General features: G+C 45.6%; 3 pseudogenes across 1 annotated transcript in view; 2 read left to right on the top strand and 1 right to left on the bottom strand.

The window, feature by feature from the left end:
- The window catches only part of LOC149369651 (uncharacterized), a 194,032-nt pseudogene that overhangs the window by 161,582 nt on the left and 9,235 nt on the right, over positions 1-23,215 (top strand). The gene's annotated exons all lie outside the window — the stretch shown is intronic.
- On the top strand, positions 6,830-9,189 carry LOC149369653 (uncharacterized; annotated as a pseudogene).
- On the bottom strand, positions 20,512-22,867 carry LOC149369652 (zinc finger MYM-type protein 6-like; annotated as a pseudogene).

Below are 23,215 nucleotides of genomic sequence, written 5' to 3'. Positions count from 1 at the left end.
GCTTAGCCGTGCGTGGCATCGCCGTGTCCGGGGAAAAGGGGATCCTGGTGGTTGAGCCGATGCCGAGCGTTTGGACCCTCAAGGCCCCTCGGCGGAGGCAACACACCACTTTGGCCCCAGCTTCCTGTAGACGGCACCTCCGGCCTGACCCGACCGGGGGAAATCGGCAGTCGCCTTTTCCTGTCCTCCCCTCTATCTTTCACTTTCCTATTTCCTTTCTTACAACTTTCCTGTATCCTCCTCTCCTTCTTCGTTTTTTCCTAGCGGCGAGGGTTAACCGTGTGTGTGTGACCAACTACCCTGAGTTGAGTCATATTAGGTTATAGTTAAGGTGTACAGCTGGCGTGGGCAGGACTTGCTCGCAAGTTCCTGTCGCGTCCCCTTGTTGGACTCCATGGTGGGTGGCTGGCACCATGACCGCGGCTGGTGAATGGCAGTCGCAACTGAATGCCATGCTCCCTTCCACGCCTCTTTCGAGAGAGTTGCGAGGGAAAAAAAAGAGGTTGAAGCATTGTTTCGGGCACCCACACTCAGGCACAGTAGTCAATTTATTTGGAACAAGAATGTGCATGAAATTGCAACACAAACAAACTTGAAGCATCGCTAAGGAGCGCTCATGTGGCTGATGGAAAAAAAAACCTTAACAAATGAATACAAACGATATTGATAAATCATTGTCTTAATACCTCGTCATGTCGCTGTTTGCGTCGATAACGTCCCTGATTCTGGACAGCAGGTAAGTGTACAAAGGTGCACAAAATGCAGTGGCTTGCTTCAAAAGCTCCCATTCCGTGACGATAGCATTCCAGAGGCGGTCTGCTGAGAGTCCATAGATAGACTGGCGTGCCAGCAAGACCTTCATCAAGCCCCATACGTTCTCAATTATGTTGAGATGTGAAGGTTGTGGTGGCCAGTCCAGCAGGGTCATGACACGCTCCTCAAGGAGATCCTTCACAAAGCACGCTGTGTGAATCAGGGACCGGTGTTGCTGAAAGACGTAATCACCTTCCGGAAATGGGCCATTCAGAACTTAGGGAATCATTACACATCCCCAAACGCTAGCTGCTGAGTGCCCGCTCGCTATTACCCTTTGTAAGTGCTCTGGATGTTAGCTGGGTATATAAAAGAAGAAACAATATTTAATTCACGATCTTTATGTTGAAGTAATGACTAGAACTCATGGTCCAAGTTTGAAGGCAACTAATTTTTCGCTGACTTATATATAAATGATTTTGTGGCTGCGCTTGCTCACAAGTAGAGCACATAATTTAAAACTATTTGTCTTTCAAGCCTTCCTGCTTGTGGGAGTTTTGTTATCATAAAAATTATCATTGCCTGTTCCACTATATATATTGAAATCTACTGCCAGCTATTAATGATGCGGTTGAACATTGTAGGACTATATATATTTAACACCCTCAGGCAAGACATTTGGCGCATGATAGCCATAGTTGCTTATGCACCATAAAACCCCATATAACTAACATCAGGCAAGACATTTTGCCATTTTTTCTAAAGAGAGAAGCAGAATTTTTTTTTTCCTCTCAATTACTAGGCTGACTTTAAGCATTTACAAAAAATGATAAGAAAGAAAGAAGCTTGGCATATGAAAGGTCTTACCTTCTGTCGTCGGGACATCAAACCAGTGCGCTTCAGCTGCACCAATGTTCCATGTCCCAGAGGTCAACATTTCGCAGGCCTCTGGGAAAACACAGACAAATGTGAGGGAGTCTCTCCCTCTTGACAAATCCACGTCTGCTCCCACGTCTGCAGCGTAAGCAGTCGAGGTGACACCGGTGGTTCTTAGCATCGGAGATGCTGAGGGAGTTCCCCAGAGAGGCAGAGTTTCTAAGATCGCCTTAAACCAAAAACACATCTGCCAGTCAAGCTGCCTGATAAAGGCAGCAATATCTTAATAACCCCGACTAATCTTCGCTTCCTCACTAAGAACTATGGCTGTCAAGAGCATTATCCCCTTGAACTGCTGAGGGCTACTTGAGAACCTGGACGACATATATGAAATACTTCTGCAATATCTACCATACTTACTTTTCCTACAGGAGACGCACTTAAACCCAACACATATAAACTTTCTCAAAAAATATGTAGTATACAGGAAGGACAGGCAAGGCTGTGCTCACTCGTCCGGTGGCGTTGCTATTGTGGTTCAGAATTCAATTCCCTCTCTATGTCTTAAGTATTAATATACTGTTGAGCACAAACGGTAGTTCCTGCAACGTGTTATAATAATCATCGCTTACCTGAAGACGTGGGACACCGAAACCGGATCGCTTGCTTGCAAGTTCAAGCAAGCCTGCAAAACTTCCACCACTTCCGCTCCACGCCGCTGCAATTCCAACGAGCGGCCGCGCACGCCGGCCGCCAAGCACAAAGAGACTTCTGAAGCGCACATGCAATGGTTTATCGCTGCCACAGCTGCAATGCGGTGCCACCATCGGATAAAGAACAGCATGGAGATAAAAAAAGTGCAGTGATCTCCATTCGCGTGCTGAGGACAGAGCCGTGCTTGTGTTCAAACGGGTGAAACCGGTTCAGAACCGGTGAAACTCATTCTGCGCTTTCTTCTCTCTGCTAGAGTTCCCGGGGAAAGGGAGTGCAGCGAGGAGGCTTCGAGGACCGCTTCAACGGACTCGGCTTTGTGGAGGACATGTACTTGCTGACGGCCTTTGTTGCCTCGCAGATGGCGTGCCGACCCAGCTCACCGGGCAGCAGCAGACGCGCAGCACTCTGGATCTTGCGTTGCGTGATGGTGCATTTTTTCACGGATTTGGCGAGCTTGTAGCCTGTACACAGATGCAGTCCAACTTATTGCTCATGAAGCTGTTCATGATGGACATCATTCTGCCTGACTCTGGAGGATTCACAAGGAGGAGAAGTACACAGGACAGCACTTTTCCAGTGCTGTCCTGTGTACTTCTCCCCCTTGTGAATGCGTCCTTTTCGCTGGTTTTCTACTTACCATGCACCAACTGGCCCAACAAGCTACGCTTCTTCAATGCATGCATATGAACTTTATGCAACACTCGTCTGGGCTGATCCTGCCAGCCTGGGTAATAAACACTTAAAATATACAAATTGGAGCTTCCGCACAAGCCTGTCGATGTGCTCATCACAGCAGTGCACAGTAATTGTCAATGGTTCCACTTGTGAAAACACCATTCCCAGTTGCACTTGAGAATAATAGCTATGTCTGCAGTTCAAAACGAAGTTCTCATTTTCCTTCTTTATATATGGTAGCTTTTTCTCTTCAGCTAGCTCGGCAGCTTTCCTTGTCTTGCCAAGAACGGGGCTTTTAATCTCAAGTAAGATGGCTGGTTTTCCCTTCTTGAATATAATGCCATCTGGGCTGTAGCCAAGCCATGGCACACTTGGATGCACAATGAAGCCCATTCTTTCAGCAGTGCTGCTTGATGAGCACGATTAGGCCTCAACGGCTTTTGATTCCGAGGCTTTGCCATACTTGGTGGCATTATTGCCCCGGAAGCTCTCACTCCTCATTCTGGCAACTTTCATCTCCCAGGTGTTGTTGTCCTTGGGAATGAATGTAAAGTAAGAGTGGCACTTGCTGCCAGTAATCCTTATTTTCCGTTCTCGGTGCCACTTTGTGTTAGTTTTGCACCAGGTTTGGGCACTAATCTGTAGTGCTTCGTGATGTGACACCACCACATGTTTATGATAAAATTGCCTTTCAGGCTCTGTTAGTTGTTCCTCAGCAAACTTATAAGTTTTAAACTGCAATGCACTGCTGAATGCTAGATCATGGAACAGCATTTCTGTATACGGGCTCATACTTTGCTCCATCATGTGAGTCAGTAAAGCCTGCTCCTGGAGAGTTGCATCAAATGAACTTCGATCTCTCTCCTCTTGTCTGCCATTGAAGTGTAGTGCCAATGCACTCTATGGCAGGCCTACTATTAGTCTGCGCCTTATGCCGTCTTGTTGTTCCTTTGAAAGGCACAGTCTTGGGACAGCCTGTACATGGCACAGTTCTTGCAACTCCCATGCCTGGTACATGGGAATCGCCTTAAGCTTGCCCCAGGCTTGCTTCAGGTCTGTGCTTGTCAAGGTCTCCAGGTTTTGGATGCCAACCCTGTTGGCAAAAAAGTAATTGCTATTAATTGAAAAAGCCGTTCTGAATATAACACCACCACTTGCTATGCTAACTTTCAATGCTGGTTTGAAATCTGCTAAGAAATGGTTTGTGGATTTAAAAAAAAAAACAATGTTTAGGGGGACTTTGACTGTTTTGTGCTATGGCTAGTTCGCAAACAGTCTGTCATTACAGAGCATCAATGCATCATCACACTTTTAGTACCGACTAGGTCCCATGGTGCTAAAAAAAAAAAGTTTTCAACGCTACCATAGGTAATATGAAAGAGCCCTATATGCAGCTTCACCTGAAAAGATTAAAATTGAGAAATGTAGTTGATTCCATTATAAATCTGACCATTATTCAGGACACTAAGCCACGTCAGAATGAAGTAGTCCTCTACTGGAACGTGTTAGCATTTTGTGACAGTATGACTGCTGACTTTTCCACTATTTACAAATAGAGCACACATGCTTCTGTGTCATGGCACTAGTGCACAATAAGGTGCACCTGTTCAGAGGCTGCTGTCATAGATCAGTGATAATATGGCTGCATTCAGGAAACTAAATATGAAAAAGTGTATTTGACCAAATGGAGCGCATTAAAACATGCTTAAATAGGTCATGAGACAGAGTAGTTGGTAGCGTAGGATATTACCTCTGCATTGGAGCAACACTAGTAATCTCTACTTCATAACTGCATATGTTATGTGTCACACGACCACTTTCAATCCTCACTGAACACAACGTTCACTGAGGTTTTCAATAAGGATTGAAGCCTCCTGTTCTACACGGGCATTTTGAATGGCCATTGAGAAGTTCCCTTTGTGTGCATTAGGTCGTGTCGAGATTATAAAAATGCCTTAATATAAAGAAGCATAATGTTCTAACAATGTTTTGTTATGCCTTTTAATACATTTCTATGCTAATATTTGAGGTTTTATTACATTAATTTGCTTTTATTTTTTAGAGCTAAATGAGGATGAAGGTGTCAACACCCTCTCAAATGTGCTTGAAGTCTTAAGAGCGCTACAGGAAGAGGCTTCGAGCCAAGCAAACTCGAGCTCGTTTGTACTGAAAGTTACTGTGTGACAACCTCGATCTGGTTTGAGTTGAATGCAGGTTGAGTTCAATGAGGATCAAAAGTGTTCATGCGACAGAGGTATAACAAAAGGACAATTTGCGCAAGGACTGTTTTACTGTCCATGTTTCTTCTCTTGAGGGCTTGTATTAGCAAAGCGTGCCTTGCTGAGTGACAAGCAAGTTTGCTGCAACCATGAAGTGCTAGAGGATTGCAACTTTTTCAAGACAACTTGCCAAGTGATGTTATTTTCATGAAATTGCATGCTTGCATCATGTAGTCGTTAGATGTCATGTTTTCCACGGCACTTGTATGCTTCTGACAATATCTGATGCAATAAAAGTCATGACAAGAAAGGAAGTGTTCTTGCCTGTGAGCCAGCTTGAAGAAGCAAAATACGGCAAGCTCACATACCTTGATAGAGGCGTCCAGTCAGTAAATGAACTGCAGCTCGTGTGGCTCCTTCTGCACGTGTGATGTCTGGACGCAAAGCCCTTGCATTGTCACCGATTCGGCAGTGGAGGCTTTTACACCGCAGCAGATGATGTGACGGGCATCCAGCACTTCTTCGCCTTCCACCAAGCACCTTATCCTGGTGTCTTCAGCGCCAATGTGGCGCATTATGTCTCCCAACGAGAGCGGTCTTGAGAAAGGTAGCGGCATGTTGCTGCCGATGAAGGTGCCCAACACACAGCTCCAACAACGTGCTAAGCGCAGCTAGGCCAGGTGATGTAAACAAGGCGCGACCACTGCAGCGCTACAGTAGCTAGTGAGCAGCGCGACCCTCTTCCGGACAGCCATCTTGAATTTTGGTGTCGGCACTGTGCACGCGGAAGCGTCCTCGGTCACGACGTTGTTGCGCGACGTCGAAGGCTCAGTACTTCGCTGTTGCTGTCTATCGCGTACTGTGGCAACGCGGTGTTGGCAGCATGGACAGCATAACGAGCACGCTTTTCACCCTGACTCTTTTTCCGTTCCTGACCGAAATAACGCAGAAACCTAGACTTTTTCACACCAGTGGGCACGGAGAACTACACGACGACATTAGGGTTAGCACGCTTCAGGTGCCAGGCGCGGGCCTTTATTTTAGCCGATCGAAAACAACCGCATTGGTCACTTGGTTTAAATCGCAATAGAATCACACGTTGCGTATAATTTTTGTACAATTTTTCATGTTGCGTGTTGTTCGCGGTTGCTTAAAAGAAAGTAAAAATAAAAGCGCGGGCTTTCAAACGAGGCCAATTAAACGCTGACGGAGTGCGTAGTTCGCCAGTAGCAGGCGGCCGAAACAGTGTGACTTCAGATTCAGACATCAGTTTAAAGGTCTTTAGCGCGTATTGGATTGACATGAAGTAAGCTTATATGTGTATATCTATTTGTATTTTACAATCCGAGCCAGCCGTTGTCAATTGTCTGTAGTCTGAAAAAATTTCATTATTTATTTCAGGGCGGAAAAGCAAGTTTAAGGCCCAGGTGCTAAACGAACAGTATGCCAATGGTGACTGTATTGCTGTGTGGTGCAGAGCAGGACCACAAGAGGAGGAGGCCACTTGCATTATCTGCAACAGAGTTATAAATTGCTCACAACATGGCGTAAATGCTGTGAAACGGCATGCTTCTAATAAACACCATGTTGAAGCTTGCAAGCAACACAGGAATGAGCTGGGAGTTTTGAAGAAGCCTGCTGCTGCTCAAGCTCTGTTGACATCATGCCTTCTCGCAAGACCGGATGTATCTGAAGCAGGTCGTGTCACATTGGCAGAGACTTACTTTGTTCTTGGTGTGGCTGTTTCTGGGATACCATATTCATGGGGGGACACCGCAACCTTGCTCTTCCCTCTGATGTTTCCAGATTCAAAGGTTGCAAAAGAATTTCAGTGTGGCAGAAAGAAAGTCTCGTATATAGTGTCGGATGGCCTTGGACCATATTTTAAAAGAGCAGTTGTTGATGAACTTAACAAGGCGGGTGTGTACTACACCATCCAAATCGACGAGACTCCTCTTCCGGAACAACGGTGCCGACAGCTGGACATTGTAGTTAGGTACTTTTCTGAAGTTTGCAAGCAGGTTGTGGTGGAGCACTTGTGTTCATTTCACTCAGGGAGTGCAATCTCAGATGTTTTACTTGCACACGTGAAGGAAGGCATCCAAGGCCTTCCTCAAAGGAATATGTTGAGCTTCTACAGTGATGGCCCCAACGTTATGAAGAGGTTGAAAAGAAAGTTTAAGGAAGATGTAAATCCTGCACTGCTAGACATAGGAGAGTGTAGTTTGCACAAAGTTCACAACAGTTTTGCAAAAGGAATTGAAGCGTTTGGCAGTGAAGTGGAATCAACTTTGTTAGATGTGTACTACTACCTGAAAAACTCTGCTGTCCAAAGTGCTGTGCTCAAAACACATCAAAAGTGTCTTGGTCTGCCAGAAAGTGTCTTCTTTCGGCATGTAAATTCACGCTGGCTCACACTAGGTCCTGCCCTTGAGCGCTTTATTGAGCAGTATCCGGCACTTAAGTCCATGCTATTAGACGTGCAGCAAACGGCTCACTCTTCTGGCACAATGTACAAGCGCCTCCGACAAAGTCTCAGCAGGAAAGACCTCTTCCCAAAGGCAGTTTTCTGAGGAATGTCGCAGATCTTTTTGTTGCATTCTTGAAACTTTTCCAGCGCTCTGAACCTCTACTCCACATTCTGTACGAAGAAATGGTACAGCTGACCAAGAAAGTTCTCAGCCGTTTCGTGCGGAGTGATGTGTACCGTGACCTGACAGGGGAAGAGCTGAAATCTCTTGACGTTGAATGTCCAGGAAACTGGAAGGAAGTTGTTGAGATAGGTGTGGACACAGAGGGCTCCATCACGAACTAGTCAGCAGAAGAAAAAAAATTGTTTAGGCTGGGGGCACGTACTTTCTTTATCAAGTCTGCGGGTTACCTACTTTCAAGGTTGCCCTTTGACAATGGTGTGTTAAAAGATCTTAGGTGTCTTGACCTAAGCAGCGCACAAGAAGAAAGCTCAGCTGTGGCATTTCGAAACTTGGCCCAGCAAGTTCCTGAGGTGATTGCTCCCAAGGAAGTCTCAGCCCTGATGGATGAATTTTCACTGATTTCATCTGAAGCGCTGTGCGTTGATCCATGTGAACGACTTGACAGCACATGGCAACGTCTTCAGCCTACAGAACAAAAATGGTGGCATTAAATATCCTCTTGTAGGAAAGCTTGTAAAAGCCCTGCTTTCTCTTTCACATGGCAATGCTGATGTGGAGAGGGGTTTTAGTGAAAATCGCCGGATCCTACAGGAGCGCAGCAAGCTGTCTGTTGAAAGTGTGAATGGATTGCGTGCCATACAGTCATTTGCGAAAAGGTATGACAAGAACCATTCCAGTCAAACGTGACATGCTCACTGCTGTGAAACAGTCATATAAACGCTACCAAGAAAGACTGACTGCTGAGTGTAAGCCAGCTGCCAAAAAAAGCAAACTTGACCATGGCCAAAATTCAACAGAAGGATGTCAAAAGCAGGACCTGCAAATGGAGATTCAGTCAGCAAAAAAGATGCTTTGCAATGCAGAATCATTGATTGCAACAGGAATGAAGGCAAAAACTTTTGACGACATTGAAAGTGGCCAGGAACTACTTAAGAAAGGACAGGAAAGGCTTGCGAGTGCTCTTTGCAAGCTTGAAGCTTCAAAAGAAAAAGTGCGGGCTCGTAGAGTGTAACCTGCAGACTATTGTGAAACGTGTTGAGTGACTGACTACTTCAGTCTCGGATTGATTCTGAACTTCTACTTCTTGTGTGACAAGTGTCATTAGTGACTGTGGTTACTTGTAGTTCACATCGTGTTGCTCACCTTTTTTGGCTTTGATCTATTTCTGCTGCAAGAACTGGTCCTTTAAATATTTAACTTCTTTTACTACACCATCTGTAACTAGTCACATTCTTAATTGTTCATTTCTTGTCATTCGTGTTGACTGTTGTGTGAAATATACAGTGTGTTTCATAATAAATGGCTGTAATTGTCAGTCGCTTCAGTGATGCTTTCAACAGGGGAGGTATACTGGCGTAATTTATTCGCCATCTGCTCCAAAAACAACAATGGTTGCTCCAAACGTATTTTTTTTCTGCTCCGAAAACAAGAATGGCTGCTCCAAACTGGCATTTTTACTGCTCCAAAATCTGCTCCAAAAAGTAAAATGCTGCTTCTATCACTGCAAGTGTTTTTAACTTTTTAAAAGAAGCCAATGTATTAGAAAAACTCTAAATTTCTACCATGTGGTTTACAATTTATTGATGCACCTCAGCCACCCTCCCGTCGCGAGAACACGGCTGAGGTCACTATTACATCGGTTGGGGACCTCGAGATCCTCGCACAGCCAAGGATGCCTGCTGAGGTTGCCAACCCTTTTTAAAGCATTTACCATAAGTCTCTTCTAAAATTTTGTCATATTTTTACTAGGTTGCACGAATTAACTTAGGCTCTTTACACCGCCGTTCATTTAGACTTTTGTATAACATCTATCTGGAAGAATTTTCTATACCCGGAGCTTGGCGCATGATAGCCTTAGTCGCTTATGCGCCAATAAACTCAACTCAACTCATCTATTGACAAAACAAGCAAAACCTCTTTGTGAGAAGTGCGGAGAGGAATTAACAGTAAATCACATTTTACTGTCATGTACAAGACTAGAAAAACTAAGGAAAAAGTATTTTACACAGTTTTATAATTACTACATTCCTATGCACCCGATGTTATTGTTGGGAGAAGATGCAATTGTTAACACAGCTTGCGTGTTTGGTTTTTTAAGAGAAGCAGGTCTCCTCAACAATCTCTAAATTTTTATCCACTGCCTCACTTTACCTTAAGATGTACTTCAACCACCTTCTCATTCCTGAGAAAGGGACTGAAGTTTTTATCTGGTTGGTTGGGAGGCTCAACGTCCTTGCCCAGCCAAGGATGGCCGTGGAGCCTACCTGACCTTCTTAATGCGTTTATCATTAGCCATTTACGAAATTTTTTTTTCCATCTGTCGTCACTAGATAACATATACCAATGTTATAGGCTCTCTACACCGGCAATTATTTTAATATTCCTATAAAATTCTGCACAGGACAATTCCCTCATACCCCGAGCTTGGCGCATGATGGCCTCAGTTGCCTATGTGCCATAAAACCCAACAAACAAACAAACAAGAGATGTGCGAAAACCTCGGCATACTAGACACATTAGAGACGTTACCTGGCATTGCTCCAAGACTAGATCCATTACCTCCATGGTACCTTTTTCCTTCAATCTGCGATTTCAGCCTTACAATGTTCCGTAAGAAAGAAACCCCACAGCAGCATATAATACAAGAATTTTTTGGCACTCGAGGAGAAATACATTACTTTTACACCTTTTTATACAGATGGCTCAAAAACAGATGTTTATGTTGGAAGCGCAGTGGTACAGGAGAATTGGAATCAAATAGCAAGGCTTCCGCATTGTGCATCAATCTTCACTGCCGAATGCTACGCCATCTGTGTAGCCACTCAGCAAATAGTAAAGAAGAAACTCACAAACAGTATTAATTACACAGACTCACTAGGTTTACTTACTGCTCTCCACTCTAGAAATTCAATCTCTCCACTCCCCACAGGGGGGCGTCTGCAGCATGCAGACGTTGGTGAGTGGCGACACCACGGGGTTAACCCGAGCATCCGCAGGGACATCCCCGCAGGGGATGATGGTGAACAATGCATCACCATGGACCCCAGCATCCGCGCTTAGCCGTGCGTGGCATCGCCGTGTCCGGGGAAAAGGGGATCCTGGTGGTTGAGCCAATGCCGAGCGTTTGGACCCTTAAGGACCCTCGGTGGAGGCAACACACCACTTTGGCCCCGGCCCCAGCTTCCTGTAGACGGCACCTCCGGCCTGACCCGACCGGGGGAAATCGGCAGTCGCCTTTTCCTATCCTCCCCTCTATCTTTCACTTTCCTATCTCTTTCTTACAACTCTCCTGTCTCCTCCCCTTTTCTTCGTTTTTTTCCTCTTTTTCCTGGCGGCGAGGGTTAACTGTGTGTGACCAACTACCCTGAGTTGAGTCATATTAGGTTATAGTTAAGGTGTACAGCTGGCGTGGGCAGGACTTGCTTTCAAGTTCCTGTCCCGTCCCCTTGTTGGGCTCCATGGTGGGTGGCTGGCATCATGACTGAAAAACTTGAATTTTTTATGACTCCCCCACTTTCCAAACCTGATCGCTCTCTCAAGAGAGGGCGGAACGAAGCAGATGTTTTTTTCCAAAAAAGAAAAGTGAGTTTTCCTAAATACCATGTCATCCATAGTCAAGTAGAACATAAGCAAGCAAGAATCCTGTCCCCGTTCTTAGTATCAAAGTGCTTGCAGAAGCCTTGGGCATTGGCTACAAGGTATCTAAAATGGCCAGCGGTGACTTACTGCTCGAACTGCGTGACAACGTCCAACACTCAAAACTCGTAAACATTGTATCTGTTGGGAATATTCCTGTCTCCGTGACGTCACACCGATCTCTGAACACCGTCCGAGGCGTTATATCCGAAAATGACTTTGTCCACATCACTGAAAAGGAGATGCTCGAAGGTCTGAGTGACCAGGACGTGATAGATATTCACAGAATCAAGATTCGGAAGGATAACAAGGAAATAGACACAAAACACATGATCCTGACGTTCAACACCAGCACACTGCCCGACACAGTTGCAGTAGGATATCTGAAAGTTAACGTAAGACCATACATTCCCAACCGTCGCCGATGTTTCAACTGCCAAAGGTTCGGTCACGGCTCACAAAGTTGCCGCGGCCGGAAAACGTGCGCGAAATGCGCCTCGAAGGATCATTCTGATCAATGTGACGTAGCCCCGCACTGCGCAAACTGTGAACGAGACCATGCAGTGTACTCCAGGGCGTGTCCGTCCTGGAAAAAAGAAAAGGAGATAATCACCATAAAGACAAGGGAAAACATTTCATTTAAAGAAGCGAGAAGGCGTTTTGCACTCACGAACTCAATTCTCCTTCACAACAAAACAAAACGTCGCCGATGTGGTGCTTGGGCGCGGCGCACCACACCAGGCTTCGGCACCCGTCCAGGTCACACGCAGTGAGCCTGTGGCGGTGCCATCCGCGCCCCAAGGCAGAGCAGCTAACGCTGCTCCGCCAACTGCAAGTCAGGCTGCGCAGACGCCCGGGTCGGCAGGCCTCAAGACCTCTTCCCACAGGTCGAGGTCAAACTCGAACGTGAACGCGCCTTCTGCACGGTCGTCCAGCGCCTCCGCAGAGGCGATGGACACGGCCCCGGGCAGCCCCGCACCGTCCACGTCGGACGGTCGGCGGAGCTCTCTGGATCGATCAAAAAAAGACAGGCCCCGAGTCACGGGGCCATCAACAACTTGATCTACCTTTTCATCCTATAGAAACACAAAATTAAGATGGCTTTCATAATACAATGGAACTGTAGAGGACTTTTAAACAATTACAGTGACATAAAAGACATACTAGGAGCACACGCTCCTGTCGCCTTATGTCTACAAGAAACAAATTTAGGTCCCCAAAAAAATAACTTTCTTAAGAATTACACTGTTTTCCGCAGCGATTGGGAACAGGCGAGCCGGCTGTCGGGAGGCGTAGCCATCATAGTGAAAAACAGTGTCCCGGCTCGAGAGCTTAAACTAAAAACAAGACTCGAAGCTGCCGCAGCCACTCTGGTTGCCCATAAAACCATCACAGTGTGCTCACTATATATCGATCCGCACTTTAATTTAACACTACATGACTTAGAGGATCTTTTAGAGCAGCTACCAGAGCCATACCTGGTAGTTGGAGATTTTAATGCACATTCATGTTTTTGGGGAAGCGAGAAACTGGTGACCATACCCCTTTCACACTTCCTGTCTTGACAGCACCCGGGACACAAACATCTTGAGAAGAACAGGCCAACATACCGGGCGAGCATTTTGCTGAGATCTCAAGCTCATCCAACTACACAAACACACTTCAGAAACACAAAGCAATAGGAGAAGGTATATATGAGGATTACAACCAGCCTGTCACACTGGAAGAATTAAATAAGGTATTATATTCTGGAAAAAAGAGCACCAGGACCAGACAACGTGCATTACGCTATGCTTGCCCATCTCTCCGAGGCTGCTGTAGAGGCACTGTTAAAATTCTTTAATAAAATCTGGATAACTGGAAATATATCTGACGAATGGAAAAAAGCAGTCATAATACCTTTTCTCAAACCCGGAAAACCACCAACAAGTCCTAGCAGTTACAGACCAATAGCCCTCACCAGCTGCATTGCTAAATCTTTCGAAAGTGAAGCAAAAAAATTCTGGTGCGGCAATTTTCTACCATTGCGAGCGGAAAATGGTACCAGGACCCCCACTTACATTTATTATGCTTAGATGTACGAGTAGATCGAATGAAAGAGGAACTGACCAAGGAAGCGACACGTGAATGGGCTTCGAGTGCTGCTCGACCGAGCCCATATCATTAACTGCTTTACACAAGATAATTTTATACAAAGTGTCGCATCACTGGCGCTGAAAAATAAGTGTCAGCTCTTTGATAAAACGCGCCCTTTCTATCAGCTGAATGATGCCCCTTGATGCGGGGTCCGTTTCACCGGTGACGCACAGAAACAAAAAGACTTGTCGCTGGATTTCACTGGTCGTGGTCACTTGTGTAACAGCGGCTTGGAGCATGCTGAAAGTCGCAGGTTGAAAGCGGCCCCTCCTAGACAGAGTGTCTTCTGGGTAGATTGCGATGCTCTTGCCGTTGGCCAGGACCCTTTTCTGCGCGCCACTTTCACTGAGTGCGCTGCATGTCCTCAAGGTGTTAGAATGCGGACAATTAATGGTGAGCTGCTTTAGAGCCTTGTTTCTCGTCACTGCTTGTAGAAATCCTTGGCATTCCAAGAGACAAAATCCCCACATAGAGAACGTCAGTTGCTGGAGGGCTTTACCGTCGGTCAGTAGTGTGATTATCCATGGTCTCACGCAATCGGTTACTTTTTAGTGGGCTTTGCGGCACTGTGCGCAGTACTGCATAGGAGACAGAACGTCCACAGGATCTCGAAGTTTGTTGCTGACTGCACCGCTGCGATCGATACAGTGGCAGGCGAGGCTGAAGTATTTCAGCGACTTGCTGCTCTTTTAGAAGGCACTTGATCGAGGTCGCATAGTCCGACCTGAGCTTGTACAGCTCTAGATCTAACCTAGTCAGCACCGTGTTCTCTGATAGGGCCAGGGAGAGTGTCCTGACGTCAATCTCCGGGCCACTTAGTGGAGCAGTTATTTTCAATGACGTCAGCGACGTATTGCCCCGTAGGTATCTAGTAAGGCCGACATCCATGTTACCTGAGCCACAGTGCCGGCTGCCCCGGCCAAGAACTTTTGTCGTGAGTGACAGGTGCTTGATGCTCGTGTTTTTGAACAGCCCTTCCATGAAGACGTTGACGGATAGTTTGGTCATAGGGTGCTTGTAACTCAGCCTGATGTAGTAACCGCCAATTTGTCGGCGAAGTTTTCGCCCATACTCACGGAGGCAGAGCCGTTTCGTAATGAATCTATTACTTGCAAACAATGCCGTAACAAGTTAGGCAAATTAGTTGGCAAGGCTTGCCCAAAGTATTTCTGTGCAGCCTTTTGAAAATAGGGAAACAGTAAGGGATCAGTGAGGACATTATGATTACCAACTTCATCAGAGGTCACGTCCACTGCGATGATGCTGTCCAGGACCCTAGCACTTTGTAGTAAGAAGCCCAAGCAGGGAACGAAGGCTTAGGACTTCGGAAGTGAAGACGCATTCAATACGCGAGAACGCAAATTGCCTTTCTCAAGAATCAAGGCAAGTGTGCAAGGTAAATTCTGGATGACAAATGGGAGGTGGCCATTGAGGATCCCGCATCATTCCTTAATGCATGGAGTTTGGACTTCACGTCACCGGCTGCTCCCTCTAATGATTTAATTCCGGTGTACCAAACTTATAGCTGTGAAAAGTACTCACTGTTACCACTGATGTCCAAGGTTATTATAAAGGCCATGCCAAGGCAAATTTCGGCGTCGGGACCAGACGAATTCAGTCCTAAAGACTGGGCTCAGGTGCCCGTTCCCGTCCTTCCGAGTTTTGTTAACCATTTTGATCAGGAGGAAACATCTTCCTACTTGCTTACAGAAAGCACGGACAATATTTATTCCGAAGATACCTACGGCGACGAAACCTACAGAGTCCCGCCTGTCACCATTGCCCTTGTTTTGATAAGACTAATAATTCATAAAGCCCTGGCTAATAGCCTTCAAAGTATGGTGGGTCTGAACCTGCGGCAACATGCGTTCCTGCCTTGGATGCGCTCAGAACATCTACCAGGTGGCCACAACGATCCTATGAGGCCCGCCGACACTAGAGACATTTATTTATGGCCTCTCGATATCGCCAGAACATTCGACAGAGTTACATTGGAGGTAATCTTGAATGGCCTCTGGCAGAAAGAGTTTATGGAAGAGTTTAATGCTGTAGTTACGCGGATACAGTTAACCACGGTTAGTCGTAAGCACGGTTAGCAACGTTAACTACGGTTAACGCGAACCGCGGTTGGTTAGCGTTATACAGCAACCAAAGTTTTCGGTGGGAGTCACTAGCACCCACTGGGTTGTAATAAAGATAATACTGCGAAAGTTTTTTACTAGCACTTCAGTTCACCATTATGATCGTTATTTTTGTCAGATTGATTATCAAAAATAGATGCTTAGAAAGAAATGCCAGTTATAGGTTTGCAGAAGTTTTGCTTGAAACAGTTTGTGGCTTACGCTAGCTAAAATAGTCGTTAAATTTTATAACGTCGGCAACATTGGCGCCAGTTCATTCACGTTCTTGTTGCTCGTGTCTGATCGTGTGTATTGTAGGCATTGTGTACGTGATTGCCGAAGCCTTGAGCTGCCCGTGCTACTCGCGTGAGTTTTTCGCCTACTGTGCCGTCAACAGTGCCTTCGAGCTGCTTGTGCATACCTGAGCCACTCTCCGTCCTCCCCCGCACTGCTCGTGCGCCCATCTGCTGCTGTACGTACAGTTTTTTCAAAAGTAACAGCACATTTTTTTTGCTCAGTCGTATATAAAAGCTGTTATGCCAGCCCCCAAGCTCTAAATCTCTCCCCGCAGGGGCACCTTGTGTAACGAGGTGTTGGTGCTTGGCGCCACCACGGACCCCTAGCCTCCATACCGAAGCTGTCATCCGTACCGTGGCGATAGGTTGAGAGGAGGAGGGATGAAACCACGAATGGTGGCGGTCGAGGAAGTGGTCAATCCTCGGCCGATGGGCTCCTCGTCTGTCTACCAGGCGGGGAGTCCCGGGACCTTCCTCTGTGTATAAGGGTGAATCAAAGGCGACAGAGTATCAGGAACCCTTAGCCAGTACATGCCGTATAGATAAATCTGCAAAAAAATCTGATCGGCCCCCAAAAAGGGATCGCACTGATGTGAAGAAATTGATGCCACAGAAACCAGAAACGTTTCCGAAGTTCTTCACGGTTCACTCAAATACAGATGAACCTGTAGCAAACTTGTCTGCATTTGTGATCGCCAACACACTAAAGAGCTGTGTAGGCAGAAACTACAAAGCAAAAAAAGCAGCGAACCGGAGATCTCCTTGTAGAAATAAACACAAAAGAACAGAGCACCAAACTGATGTCATTACAGAATCTTGGTCAAATGAGCGTACAGGTAACCCCGCACCGCACCCTGAACCAGTCAAAGGGCGTCATATCCGAATATGAACTCCTGCAGAGTACCAATGCTGAAATGGAAGAACTAGCCGAACAAGGAGTAATAGCAGCCCGACGAATAACCATCCGGAGAAACAATGCTGAAATCAAGACAAAACACATTGTCCTAACTTTCAATAGCACAACTCTGCCTGATTCCATCCACGCCGCATACCTCCATTGTAAAGTCCGCCCATACATACCGAATCCGAGACGATTTTTCAAATGCCAGCGATTTGGACACAGTATGTTGGCTTGCCAGGGCAAACCCACTTGTGTCACATGCGCAGAAGACGCACATACAGAGGAAAGATGCGAACGCACACCGAAATGCATCAACTGCAACGGCGCACATGGCGCGTACTCCAGGTCGTGCCCAGTCTGGAAAACAGAAAAACAAATTATAACTTTGAAGACCACAGAAAACCTGTCCTACCTTGAGGCAAAAAAATGTCTCTTTCCAACAGAAAGGGACATACTCCGAAGCGGTGACGCGGGGACCGCCGCCGCCTTCGGTTTCTGTCGGCCGAAGGACCTGGTATCGACAATAAAGTCCCCACCACAGAAGTCAATGGCACAGTTCACAGGGCTGAAAATTTCGCGGGAAGACCACGCAATCCTCGCCGGTGGCCCTCAGGCCCCACTTTCAGCAGCGGCATCCTCGGCGACAGACACCCAGAACAGCTCTGCTGAACTGGACCTGTCGCCCCACCCCTCTAAGAAGGCAACTGCTGGTCCAAGAGACTCTGTCACTGGAGCAGGGCCTGGTTCAGCAGTGCCAACAAAAAAGACGAAAGCGAAGGCCACGGGCCATCGCAACCAAGAAGCATCCTCCACGTCCACCGTGGAGGATATGGATGTCAGCGAAAGTCCGCCGACATCTAAAACTCACACATCGCGGCATCTGCGCCACGAAAGTGGCGATGGATTCAACTCCTGGTTCACCACCGCTGCAGCGGCGGCGAGACTCCCTGCAGAAAAAAGCGAAACCACGAATCACTGCTCCTGAAAATAAGTAAATTTCCCTAATCCCCAGCTTATCACAATGGCATATCTAATACAATGGAACTGTAGAGGTCTATATAGAAACTACACAGACATAACCGATATGCTCTAAACAATGGCACCTACAGCTGTGTGCTATAATAGGAAACATCATACACAACATAGTTAAAATCACAAAACAAAATCATAACATTAAATTCTGCTGGGTTCCTAGCCATGTTGGAATTGTAGGTAATGAGAAAGCAGATGTATGCGCTGCACAAGCCCGGAATGGCCAAATAAAGCAAGTGAACATACCGCACAGGGATTGTTTAAAGTTTATCTACAGTAAACTCAAAAATAAGTGGCAGGCTGCATGGCAAGAGCACGTAAACAACAAACTACATTCTGTGAAGCCAATTCTAGGGGAATGGCAATCATGTAGGCATCAAGAACGTTTTACCGAAGTTATTTTATGTCGGCTCCGCATTGGACACACCCACCTCACGCACAGCTTTCTACTAAGCAAACAAAACAAACCTCTATGTGAAATGTGTGGTTCCGAACTCACAGTGAACCACATTTTAATTTCATGTGTCAAACTAGAAGAACTAAGAAAGAAATATTTTACAACATTTTATAGGGAAAGACTCCCATTACACCCCATGTTACTTTTAGGCGATCGTGCACTGGTTGACATCTCTTGTATTTTTAGGTTTCTCAAGGAAGCCAGCGTTTTAAACAAACTCTAAGTATAGAAAGCTTCACCTTTAACAAAAACTCCAACCTTGTGTTTGGCACATCATAGCCTCAGTTGCTTTTGCGCCATTAAAATCAATATAACTAACTAACTAGTCTACACAGAAACTACACAGACATAACCGATATGCTCAAAACAATGGCACATATAGCTGTGTGCCTGCAGGAAACGAACCTTGGGCCACAGCACACAAACATCCTCAAATGATATTTTCCGGAAAGACCGAGTGCAAGCTAGCCGACTCTCGGGAGGCGTCGCTATCATTACGCAAAGCGATGTCCCTGCAAGAGAGGTATCATTAAAGACAAACTTAGAAGCGGTCGCAGTAAATATCTTTAGCCATAAAACAGTAACAATATGCTCTGTGTACATACCACCACACAACGCAATTACCATGCATGACCTAGAAGAACTTCTGGAACAGTTGCCTGAGCCATATGTGATAATTGGGAATTTTAACGCACACTCCTCATTCTGGGGAAGTGCGCATACTGATTCCAGGGGTCAGCTCATCGAGGATTTTGTTCTTTCGAATAGCATATGTTTAATGAACACAGGAAAAGCCACATACTGCTGCCGCAGCTCTGGAAAAGACCAGCCTCGATTTAGCGTTTGCATCTCCATCGGTTTTTAATGATTTTATTTGGGATGTTTTAGATGACCCTCGGGGAAGTGATCACTTACCTACGGTTTTAAAGCTAACATCAGCTGCATTCATACTCCCTACGAAGCCACGGAGATGGAAAATTCACCTCGCCGATTGGGCACTTTTCAGAACGAAGGCCACACTGGAAAAAGAATATGCCGAAACCCTTACGATAGAAGAAATACATGAAAAATTTTTGACATGCTTAATATCTGCAGCAATAGAAGCAATTCCACAAACATCTGAAATTGCAAGAAAAACACAAAGTTTGGTGGTAAAATGAATGCACATTGGCTAAAACGCAGCAAAACAAGGCTTGGGGCAACCTTCTCAGATATCCCACTGCAGGGAACTTGCTCACCTTCAAAAGGGCTAGAGCCAAAGCACGATACACTAGATGCAATGCAGAAAGGGCATCATGGCACCAGTACATATCCTCCATAAACAGCTCAATAACATAAAAAAAAAATGTGGGAACAGGTGCGGAAATTCACTGGAAATTTTACTCCTTTTACATTTCCAATGCTAACAACACCCGGTACTCAAACAACATTAGAAGAGAAGGCCAACATATTGGGTGAGCATTTTTCCACAATTTCAAGCTCATCCAACTACACACACCTTTAAAAAGCACAAAACAATAGTAGAAAAACAAAAACTTCCCTTCAGAACATGCATACATGAAGACTACAATCAGCTTATTACAATGCAGAAACTAAACACAGAACTAACGTCCGGTAAAAAGACAGCACCAGGCCCAGACAATATACTTTATGCCACGCTTGCTCACTTCTCTGAGACTGCCATAGAGGCTCTCCTAAAATCTTTCAATAAAATATGGATGAGTGGAGAAATCCCCCATGCATGGAAAGAAGCAATCATAGTACCCTTCCTAAAACCTGGCAAGCCACCAACTAGTCCCACCAGTTACAGGCCAATAGCACTCACTAGCTGCATAGCAAAATAATTCGAAAGCATTTCTAAACATCAGACTAACCTTCATGCTTCAGTCTCGGCAACTTTTTGATATACACCAATGCGGGTTTAAAAAGACGTTCCACAACCGATCACCTTGTACGCTTTGAGAACACAGTCCGGGAAGCGTTCATCCACAACCAACACTGCATAGCAAATGCGCACGTTGTAGCTGCGATCTTCTGCTTTCTCAAAAAAACTCTTCGAGAGACTGGTACGGCGCCAAAATTCTTTCTGTAGAGTCTGCAATAGCAAGCCATCTGTGAAAGCGGCAGAATCTTGGGTGCGTGCTTCCACTTTCATCTTCCACTGACATGCTGGCATACAGTCTCTTATAAGCATCTTGCCGGCAGCTGCTGCGTGCAAAGTAGCTGTAGGTTTCTCACACTAAGTGCTCAACCTACGCCACAAAGTACAGGCTGTGGCAAGAGCATTTTACAAGAATCGAGACTTTTTTGTCCACACTAAGACGACTGAAGAGAGAACTGTGTGCCGCACTTGACATTTGCACCATCGGTGCAGAGTCCGAGGCAGTTGTTGACCGGTAGGCCTTGCTTGTCCAACCTTTTCAGTACCATGTCGTGAAGCGTTCCTGCCGTTCCATCAGACAGCTCTACGAGGTCAAGAAGGGCGGTTGCAATCTTGTTTTCATCTGAATTCAGAAACCGCACAACCATGCACAGTTTCTTTGCCGTGGATACATCAATTCAATTCATTTATTTCACCACATATATGCATATGGTTGGAGCTCTTGGGCAAAGAGCTGCTCGGGGCAGCTTGACGAGGCCGAAGAGACCGTAACAAGGTAGAGCAGTGCCAATCTATGATTGCAATATGAGAAAAGAAAAAACAATATTATATGCAATATTATATACACGGAAAACACGGCTAGTGTTACATTACAAAAACTGACTGTATATCATATACTGAAACATATTACATGTTCAAAAAGACGGTTGTAGGGTACATAATTACGCAATGGACGTCAGTATTTGATAAAAAAACACAACGTGATCAAATGCTGGACAGACATTTAGGATTTTATTGTGCGTTTAGAAATTGTTCCTGCAAGTCGCTTCTTGTGGGCTCAGCGTCGAATTTATACTTGTTTAGCAGTGAGGGGAGGTTATGCTTCAATGACTGGTTCTTATAATTTTTCGGAAACGAGAAACGTGCCAGTTTTCTGTGTTTTATGTAGATACGACTGGTTCGTGGCGTTGTAGTGAAGCGGCGGCAATTAGTCATGAAATGAATTAGACAAAGAGAAGTTTGTGCGCAAAATCCGGAAATCGTATAATGTTAAGACAGGAATGACCTTATAGGTTGCGAAAAGCAGGCCATTATGTGTTAAGTGTTCATGATTCCCGATGCATCGTATAATTCTTTTTTGGATTGTAAAGATTTTTTGTTCATTTCTATTGAATGTGGTGCTCCAGACAAGCTTACAATAGTTGATATGTGAAGCAAAAAAGGCATGGTATATTTGGAGCTTAACGCGTGTTGGAAGGAAAGTGCGGCAAAGCGAGACCACTCCAGCTGCTGCGGAGCATCAGTTGATTCATCCGCCATTAGGGAATAGCTGGAGCCATTCAGTTGACAAGAACTAAAGCGCAACAAGATGGCACAAAGTAGGAGAAAAAACGACAGGACAGGCGCTAACTTGCAACACTTTAATGTCTTCATATACCACCGCATATATATCAGACACAAGGGGGGGGGGGGGGGGGAGGGACTAGACAGATAGGGGTGAACACAGTTGAATGCACGTGCGTAGCAACTCGAATGCGGCAAAACAAGAACAGGTGATTCAGCAGATACTATTTCATATCTTAAAACTGACATTCTTTTTTGTATAGCATGATCGACGGGGTGCTGTCACATGCACTCCCACTTTTACATATTCGGTGCGCTTCTATCAATTCGCGTGCGATCGTGTCTTTACTCTAACAGATTACACTTGTTTCCAGAAGTTTTGCTCCACATGCCTTCTTTTTTCCTTCTTCTTCTTTCCAGCAATCCTTACGGTGAAGCAGTAGATTTGACCCAGTCCCATTCTTTAATGACAGACTGTGTTCTCTCAAACGGTCATTAATACATCGCCCCGTTTGGCCGATGTAAGTTTTTCCACATGTCAGTGGGATGCTATATACAACTCCAACCCCACAATCTACAAAAGGATTAGCATGCCTCGCTTGGCAAACTTTCTTCTTGTCCTTATTCGGGTTAGTCATTCGGCACAATGCGGCGAGTTCCCTGGGGGCAGAAAAAACCACTGGCACATTGTACTTGCAAGCAACATGCTTAAGATTATGTGCAACTTTATGCCAATACGAGATCACTGCAAATCTAATTTTCTTTTCCGAGGTTCCACTTTCATCTCGTTTTTCTTTTCGTACTTTCTTCATCTTCTGTAGCAAAGCTTCGCTGACGGAGCTTAAGACCAAAGGTAGGAAGCCCGCCCGTTTTAGCTTCTGAATCTGGGCGTCAAAGCTTTCCTGCACTTTCTGGCAACACGACTTCTTCAGAGAGGCTTCCAGGCACATCATGGCGTCAGCGCGCTTTACCGTTTTTGAATGCATTGAGCCGTACGGCAACAGTTTCTTGCGGGAACGGGGGCAATACTTCCAGTATGCGCTTTCGTCAGTAATGGTGATGTCAATATCTAGAAACTGCAAGCATACAGCGTGATTTTTAAATTCAGCTAAAACTTCCTCCACGACCCGCTGGTAGAACGAAGATGAGTGTTTTCTTAATACAATTAAGAAGTCGTCAACGTACCTAAAACTCTTGAAAACACTACTGCCATCAAATGCACCTGCCAAGGCTTTGTCAATTCCCGCAAGAAAAATGTTGCACAGTATGGGTGCCACACATGAACCAATACATATTCTGTT

The sequence above is a fragment of the Amblyomma mixtum genome, chromosome 1 (assembly GCF_055824585.1).
Source record: "Amblyomma mixtum isolate Tamu chromosome 1, ASM5582458v1, whole genome shotgun sequence".
Taxonomy (NCBI): Eukaryota; Metazoa; Arthropoda; class Arachnida; order Ixodida; family Ixodidae; genus Amblyomma; species Amblyomma mixtum.
This window is presented reverse-complemented; position numbering and strand designations above follow the sequence as displayed.